The sequence below is a fragment of the Episyrphus balteatus genome, chromosome 1 (assembly GCF_945859705.1).
Source record: "Episyrphus balteatus chromosome 1, idEpiBalt1.1, whole genome shotgun sequence".
Taxonomy (NCBI): Eukaryota; Metazoa; Arthropoda; class Insecta; order Diptera; family Syrphidae; genus Episyrphus; species Episyrphus balteatus.
In genome coordinates this window covers 18,656,553-18,666,333 of record NC_079134.1, presented here as the reverse complement: position 1 = coordinate 18,666,333, position 9,781 = coordinate 18,656,553, and positions in this window count along the sequence as shown.

Genomic DNA, 9,781 nt, shown 5'->3' with positions numbered 1-9,781 from the left:
ACAAATACAACGAAAAGTACTGCAATGCAATTTCAGGAGAAAGTTACCTGCATTTTAACGAAGCATATCAAAATGTCGAATAAAAAAAAAATAGCTATTTCAGTGAAACAATTTTTTGATTGAAAATCCACTCAAATATAAAAATATTGAATATGAAAAAGGTGCGATACACTAGCACCATATGTGAATGAAGAATTTGATCTCTATTGCTTTGATGAATTTCATAAAATATAACAAAAATTATTCCGAGCTACGGGAGGTCGTTGATATGAATATGTTTTGTTTTAGATTTTTTTGTGAATATTTTTTAAAAGTTTGCTTAAAAAAATTCCTTCTTTTGTCAGAAAACAATATATAAAAAAATTCCATGGTGGACAATGAATGATGAACAATCAGGGAACCTATAGAGCATAGGTTTCATATTGAGGACAATGGGCTATTGTGGCAGAGGGAATTAATTTTTAAATTAATTTAATGAACAAATTCATTAATTTTATGTAGGTACCTACCTTTTTGGTTCAGTGAAGTAAATACGTAAAGGGGATTTTAAATGGTTAAATTTTTGGTTTTTTTTGGTTTAAAAATTAATTTTTCAAAAAATTTTAAAAAAAAAATTATTTTATTAAAAAAAAAGAGAGAAAGAAAGAATGTCTGACCCACCTAAATAATGGGAAATACACTTCCATTTTCCATCATATTTTTTTACTTGCGATATAGGTACTATATATCAAGTTATGCATTCGTACAAAAAAAAAAGTTGAGATAACATTTTTCCATGACATTACGATGATAGACAATGCCAAAAAAGTGGGTCCCGGAAGTCCGTCTGTCAGTCTGTCTGTCTGTCTGTCTGTATAAGGAGCTACAGCCTAAACGGATGGACCGATTAATGTCAAACTTGGTATGTAGCGTTATTTGGCGACTTTCCAGAGGGGTTTTTGGAATTAATTTTTTGGACCAAAAATAACGGTACTTGTCATATACCGATTTTAGTAAAATAGAAATATCTCGAAAACGGCTCTAACAATTTTGTTTAAAAAATTCAAATGTTAGTTTTAAGCTAAGGTCTATCTTTCAATGAAAAAAATTTTTTTTGAGAATCATTATTAACGGTACCTGCCATAGAACCGTTTTTTTTCAAATCCGATTATCTCCGAAACTACTTATTCGATTTCAACGAAACTTTTTGTGAAGAAGCTTTTATATAATTTAAATATAAGCCAAAAATAAGATTTTGAAAAAAATAATTTTTGGATTTTTAAAAAAATTTTGAAAATTTTCGAAAACGGGACATTGAATTTTTTTGAAATTTTGTTTTTAGATGTTGATTAGTGATTTCTAAAGAATGGCATACCAATTTTATTTTAAAACTTTTTTTCCAAAAAATTATTTATAAAAAATTAGTTTTTTAAAAAACGGCTCTAACGATTTTGAAAATGTTTTTTCTAAAAATGCATCTTAATATATCAATCAAAACTGCATACTTGTTTTGGAGGGCAATTCAATTCCAGATTTTATTTTATTTTTTTTTAAAACGAATTTTATTTTTTTTTCAAATTTCTATATAAAAAGTCTTAAAAATTTTAAGCAACTTTAACTCTAAGAGCAAGTTCGTGCGACCCAGTCGTGCATTTTATTTGTTTTTACATAACGGACACGATTAAGCCTTTTTTCATAACTTGTGTAGGTACTCGTAAAAATATATTCGTACGTATATTGTTTGAAAATATTAAGAGCGATTGTTCTTTAAAGCTCCGTATCTTTGGCTTGAAAAGTCATATCACCTTCAAAAGTATACCAAATTAATTGAAATTTGATCTCTACAACTTGTATGCTAAAAAATTATGTAACTATCATAGAGACTGAGAAAAATTAAAAAAAAAAAAAAAACGAAAAAATAAAAAGACATAACCTCAAAAGTGTTGTCCTCCCTGAAAAACAGTGAATGCACAGAAAAAAATATTTATATTACCTACAACTTTATTTAAATCTAAATAACTTATTCGATCAAGCCAATAGTTTGGGAGATATATAGACCAATTCGCGTTCAAAATGGTGGATTTCGCCAGGGGGTTGACGTCCCGAAAACCAGGACTTAAGCTTTTCTAATAAATAAAAATTTCAAAGTTTTTTTTTCTTGTGTTCTCTTGAAAGATATATGCGATATTAACACTTAAAATAATATGAATAAAAAAATAATATCATTAAACAATAAGTAACTAAATTCATTAGAAAAAAAAGTTTCCAATGAATTATATCTTTTCTTTTGATATTTAATTTCTGGAATTGAATTTTAAAAGAAATCCTTGATAATGAACTGAAAATGATTGACATACTATGTTAATGTAATGTTACTGAAATTGTACAAAATGAATGAATAGTACAAATTCAATTATTTGATTTAATTGATATTTAACTCAACTCATGTTATTTATGAAGATTTAATGCTAAATAATTTCAAAATTCAGTTCCTGGTATTAAATTTTATTCCAAAATTCTATTCTATTAGATATTTCATAGGAATTAAACATTTATTTAAATCTCCTAAAGGGAATAATTTAACATGGAAACATGTATCTACAATTCCTTTATAATTTCTTATAATTATACTAGCTGACCCGGCGGACTTCGTTCTGCCATTTTTTGTATTTATTTTTAATTTTCGACTCTATAATTAGTTAACATTTTAAATAAAAAGGGAATCAAAACTTGAAAAGTTCATAAAATGAGTTTAAAAATATTCACTTTTAAACTTTTAGCAAAAGTGGCCTATATAAAATATGGCCTATGTTAAAAACGGCCAAAAAACTTCAAAAAAACTTGTTTTTCCCGTTATTCGGTCAAAAATCATTTTAAAATTTAAAAATTTGTAAATGCTTGCGCATGACTAAAGCCTATATTTTCTATAAGCTTGAGATTTTTTGGAGGCTTATAAAAATTACAAAAAAATTAAAAACTACTCAAAAATGTCCCTAAAAATTAGTTGTTTTTCAAAAATTCAAATTTCAAAATCCAAGGCCTATGAAAAAAATCCGTATAAGACGCCTAAATTTCTTTCTTAGTATCTTTCCAATCGTGTAACTCAAGTTTCCGTAAAAAATTTTCCCTACCTTTAATAAGCCTTTTGCCGAAGTTCTACCAGTTGTTTTCACTGCACAAAAACATTCACAACTTAATTTTGAAATTTTTTAGAATTTTTGCAATACATTTTCCAACCATACAATAAATTTATCTATCATTTAAAAAAAAAATCAACTCTCTACAACTTACCGTTTAGAAAATAGCCTCTATTTTCAATGCCGTGTTACCCCTATTTAACCTATAAAATCATTAATTTTTTAGCCTAAAACTTTCTACTGTAATTCCCCTTCCGCCGGTTAGCGAACGTACAAAAAACCAAACTTTAATATACATATATAAAAAGCAAAAAAAAAACATGTAATTTTATTTTCTCACGCTTAAAATGTGTTATCAAATGAAAGGTAATATTATCAGGATGCTCAATAAACAATAAAGATAAATCAAATTTTAATAAGCTCCAGATCAAAAGATGTAATATGTTGAAAAATAGAGTTTTATTTTACCGTTATTTCCAATTTGTCATTACAAAATTAATTGAAACTTTGTACAAATATAGTCTTGCCCATTATCTATCTAAAATGTTAATTTTATTCATTTATCTATTGAAGAAAAAAAGATAAGAATAAAAAACTGTTAAAAACGGACAAAAAACTTGGGACAAAAAAAAAATTGTTTTTCCCGTTATTCGGTCAAAAATCAAAATTTTGTACATGAATGCGCATGATTGAAACCTATATTTCCTATAAGTTTGAGATTTTTTGCAGACTTTAAAAAATTCCAAAAAAATAAAAGACTACTAAAAAATGTCCCTAAAAATTAGGTTGTTTTTCAAAAATTTTTATTTCAAAATACAGGGCCTATGAAAAAAATCCGTTTGAGACACCTAATTTTTTTTTTAATATCTTTCTCATGGTGTAACTCAAATTTCTGTGCAAAATTTTGCGTACCTCTAATAAGTCTTTTGTCGAAGGTCTATGACTGCAAAAAAACCTTCACAACTTGGTTTTGAATTTTTTCAATACCTTTTTTAACTATTGAATAAATTTGTCTATCATTAAAAAAAAAGTCAACTCTTTACGACTTACGGTTTAGAAAATAGCCTCTTTTTTCAATGTCGTGTTACCCCTATTTACCCTATAAAATCTTAAATTTTTTTTGCCTTAAACCTTCTCCTCTTATACCTCTTTGATTAAAAAAAAAAATAAGAAAATAAGTCAGCCGGTGTGGCCGGTTAGCGAACGTACACAAAACCAAACTTTAATATATAATAATAGATTCATAATGGAATTTGGTACAAAATTATTCTATTCAAAAATAACTTGAAATCTCAGTCTTAAATCAATAGTTATAAGGCAAAATTATAAAAATACATCTTTAAATACAATGCAAAATCTAAACAAAAAGATTTCTATGAAAACGCTTTCAAAAGTTAAGAAGTGAAACCCAATTACCCATAATAGACTTTTACTTAAGATTTTTCCTTTGAATGTCTATTGTTAAACAAAAAATCTGAAAGAAAAAATACTCCAACACTCAATTTCTTCCTCAAATTATATAACAATCAAGTCTGAAGAAGGCCAAAAATTCCTTTAAGCATTTCTTATCTACATACTTTCATTCATATTACCAATAGACCAAAAAAATATCGTGATAAGTACAAAAAAAAAAATGTAGTAAGTACTTTCCAGAGATTAAATTTAATCCCACACAAGTAAAATCCTTGAGAGAATTTAATTAAAAACTCTATCATAACAAAAGTATTGTCTTTCATCGTCGCAGTTAGTCTTCTCGCTCATCTTGTTATAAATATGATGTGTGTATTCTTGTTTTAAAAATTATGTATCCACTCAAGAATCCAAGAAATTACAATTAAGCACGATTATCTTTAATTAACATAACCTCTTGCTGTTCTTAGGGTGTGTTTATACCAGTTTACCACGTCGCACACACTTGACTTTCTCTCTCGTAATCGTTATGCTAAAGCCTTTTTTTTAAGAACCTTTGTATCACTTTTGGCTTTGTATAAAAACACACCCAAGTCCTGTCACCAACCTTATAGATGTATGAAGATGATTATGAGCACATATTTTTTAGTTCTACGGTGATGGTGGTGCAGTGTTAACGTGTTTTTTTAAGTCTCAAAGTCTCTTAGATGCCATTTTGTGTGTTCGTTTTTTGCTCAGATTGAATTTTTTGTACTTGCTTTTTTTCTTTGACATTTTTACATATCTAGGTACCATTCCAGTAACAGGGAATCTCATGTAGATAATATCGTAGATAAAAATAAGAACTAGAGAGAGCAATGGGTTAAACGGAAATTCTTCATCCTGATGATAACTAAAGAAGAATTCCAGGATTTAGTGAATTTAAGGAAGTAATTTTATAGGGCGATTAAGTTTCGCAAGCTCTCTTTGCTCTGCTCAGCTCTACGACTATCAACTCAAGTAACTTTGACTTTTATTTCCACTTTGATGGCTTGGATTTTGGATTTTTTTTATGTTAATGTGTAGACTGGTAGATATAGTACTTGCATTCACAATATAGTGTTGAATTAAATTTACCCTCAAAGAGGTATGAATTGCTTAGTCAGAAAAATGTCTTCCAGTGTACCTTTTAAGGAATGGAAGAAAAAAGTGTAGCCACTTTTATATTTATGTATTTAGAAAATTTTGATCACAAAAATTAAGGAATTGTAATTTAAAAGCCTTATACGATACCGATCAAATTTAAAATTTCGGCATACATGCATACTTAGTAGGGTGTCCGTTATTTCCCAAAGTGATGTTTTCGGGGGAGACACCCCCTAGATCGAAAGCTTAGGGCCTAAATAAGGGGAATTTAGCAAAAACAAATTTTTTGGAGGTCATTAACCCGTGCCTCTAGGGTCATACTTTCCCCATACAAATTTGTATGGGAAATTTTTAACTCATACATAAAAATTTTTTTCTCTCGAGTTAAATCATATTTTTTTTTAATGTTTGATAATTCTGGTTGGAAAACCGTTATAGACCGAGAGCTGGGAGCAAATTTTTTGCGTGAGAGGTAACCGATTCATATTAATATTAGAATAAGTCCCAGCCATGGTGATGACGAAAACGAACGTCTGCCAGCATGTGTCTGCGCCTTTGCTGAGAAAAAGTGCATCAAAAGTACATTTTTTCTGAAAATTGATTTAGTGAGGGTAACCACCTGGAAACAATTGGAACCTGACGCCCTCGTCGCCCTGATTACAAAAATACCCATGACAGACGTTTTAACCGCGCCCAAACACCCGACAGACGAGCCCAAAAACGCGCATTTTTACGCGTTTTTAGGGATTAGGGTAACCACCTAAAAACAATTGGATCCTGTAGCCCTTGACTCCCTGAATGCAAAAATACCCACTACAGACATTTTATCCGCGCCCAAACACCCGACAGACGAACTCGAAAACGCGATCTTTTACGCGAACGCAAGGGCTTGGGGCAACAACTTGAAATTAGTCTCATTCTGTTGGTCTTGACTCTCTGATTACAAAAATACCCATGACAGACGTTTTAGCTGCGCCCAAACCCCCAACAGACGAGTTCTAAATCGCGATCTTTTTCGCGAAATAAAAAACCAAGGACTTGAGGTCACCATTTGAAATTAGTCTCATTCTGTTGGTCTTGACTCCCTGATTGCAAAAATACCCATGACAGACGTTTTACCTCCACCCAAACCCCCAACAGACGAGTCATAAATCGCGATCTTTTTCGCGAAATAAAAAAGCAAGGACTTGGGGTAACCACTTGAAATTAGTCTCATCCTGTAGCCCTTGACTCCCTGATTGCAAAAATACCTATGACAGACGTTTTATCCGCGCCCAAACACCCGACAGACGAACCCAAAAACGCGATTAAATTTTTTAATTGAAGATTTTTGTGAACAAAAAATTTTTTTCAAAAATGTTGCTTAAATTTCATACATTTACTAATGCCAAAAGATTGGTTAGGGAATTTAAGGAAAACAACTATAAGGCATGGAATACACGATACAATCATAGTACACGACTTGAGATGTACCGATATCGTTAACAATATCGAAAAAAGCACATACACCATGCGATTCACTTACGATTTCATTATCTGTCAAATAAATTTTCACATTTTTATCCCTTATTTGGATGTTAGGTAAAAACAATTTATGTAATCTGAAAAACTGAATCATGGGTGAATTAAAAACCCACACACGCTACAACCATCATCTAATCAATCGCATACTACCTTTTGTTTTCCATCATCAACATTCGACCGTGCGATATGGGTACAGCGGATACTTTGGTGAATACATACGATACAATTATCGAATGCGATTCAAATTTTGTACGATAATCGGTACGATAATTGTACCGTGTATTCCATGCTTAAGAGTGAAGGACAATCTTCCATCGCTTAGGCGATAAATGCAATATGTAGAAATGAAATTCTGGCTTATTAAAAACGTGTATGCAAATATTGTTATTGCTGGTCACCCTAAGTAAGTGTATGCTGATATTCTAGGTGCTGACCGTTGTGCTCAAAATATTTTGTGTTTGAAGTCAATTTATGAGAAAATTACATTTATCGCCTAAACGGTGGAAGATTGTCTATGACTCTTAAATAGTTGTTTTCCTTTAATTGCCTAGCCAATCTTTTGGCATTAGTAAATGTATGAAATTTAAGCAACATTTTTGAAAAAAATTTTTTGTTAGGCGCGGATAAAACGTCTGTCATAGGTATTTTTGCAATCAGGGAGTCAAGGGCTACAGGATGAGACTAATTTCAAGTGGTTACCCCAAGTCCTTGCTTTTTTATTTCGCGAAAAAGATCGCGATTTATGACTCGTCTGTTGGGGGTTTGGGTGGAGGTAAAACGTCTGTCATGGGTATTTTTGCAATCAGGGAGTCAAGACCAACAGAATGAGACTAATTTCAAATGGTGACCTCAAGTCCTTGGTTTTTTATTTCGCGAAAAAGATCGCGATTTAGAACTCGTCTGTTGGGGGTTTGGGCGCAGCTAAAACGTCTGTCATGGGTATTTTTGTAATCAGAGAGTCAAGACCAACAGAATGAGACTAATTTCAAGTTGTTGCCCCAAGCCCTTGCGTTCGCGTAAAAGATCGCGTTTTCGAGTTCGTCTGTCGGGTGTTTGGGCGCGGATAAAATGTCTGTAGTGGGTATTTTTGCATTCAGGGAGTCAAGGGCTACAGGATCCAATTGTTTTTAGGTGGTTACCCTAATCCCTAAAAACGCGTAAAAATGCGCGTTTTTGGGCTCGTCTGTCGGGTGTTTGGGCGCGGTTAAAACGTCTGTCATGGGTATTTTTGTAATCAGGGCGACGAGGGCGTCAGGTTCCAATTGTTTCCAGGTGGTTACCCTCACTAAATCAATTTTCAGAAAAAATGTACTTTTGATGCACTTTTTCTCAGCAAAGGCGCAGACACATGCTGGCAGACGTTCGTTTTCGTCATCACCATGGCTGGGAGTTATTCTAATATTAATATGAATCGGTTACCTCTCACGCAAAAAATCTGCTCCCGGCTCTTAGACTATTACTTTAAAAGATCACATTCAAAATTTCCCGTTAAAAATTTTTTTTATATCTTATTTCGGTTTTTGAAATTATTAGTTGTTTTCGTAGTTTTTGCTTTCACCCATCACACAATTTTAAATGCAGTTTTATTGGTTTTCAATTCTTTTCAAATATTGCATTCAAAAATTTGTGAATAAATCAAAAATTTCAATTTTTTGAAATTTTTTTTTGAAATTTTTGCCGTTTTTATACGTTTAAATTTATTTTTCTCGAACTACAAAAGATATGTTTACAATATTTTTATTGAATTTTGTTTAAAAATTATTCACCTAAAAAATTACATCAAAAAAGTTGCAAACAAGAAAGGGTAAAGTATTTAATAATATTTATTTATTATAAAAACGGCAAAAATTTCAAAAAAAAATTTCAAAAAATTGAAATTTTTGATTTATTCACAAATTTTTGAATGCAATATTTGAAAAGAATTGAAAACCAATAAAACTGCATTTAAAATTGTGTGATGGGTGAAAGCAAAAACTACGAAAACAGCTAATAATTTCAAAAACCGAAATAAGATATAAAAAAAATTTTTAACGGGAAATTTTGAATGTGATCTTTTAAAGTAACGGTTTTCCAACCAGAATTATCAAACATTAAAAAAAAAATATGATTTAACTCGAAAGAAAAAAAAATTTTAAGGTATGAGTTAAAAATTTCCTATACAAATTTGTATGGGGAAAGTATGACCCTAGAGGCACGGGTTAATGACCTCCAAAAAATTTGTTTTTGCTAAATTCCCCTTATTTAGGCCCTAAGCTTTCGATCTAGGGGGTGTCTCCCCCGAAAACATCACTTTGGGAAATAACGGACACCCTAATACCTAGGTACTCTTTACATGGAGACAAGAGGAGAGGCAATTATCTTATAAAAATTTACTAAATTTGGAAATAATCAAAAATCAACGGTAACACCTACAATACCTTTTGTTAAGCCGAAAACCTTGTCTTTTATTTTTTTGACGTGATAACGTCTTATAAATCGTTGAACCATGGCAGCCACCACGAAAAAGTGACGCCATTTTCTAACGTTCCACTCTCGCACTTTTGCAGTGCAACAAAAATTTCAATTCAAAATTAAAAATAAACTAACTATTAGAGATACAAGAATCT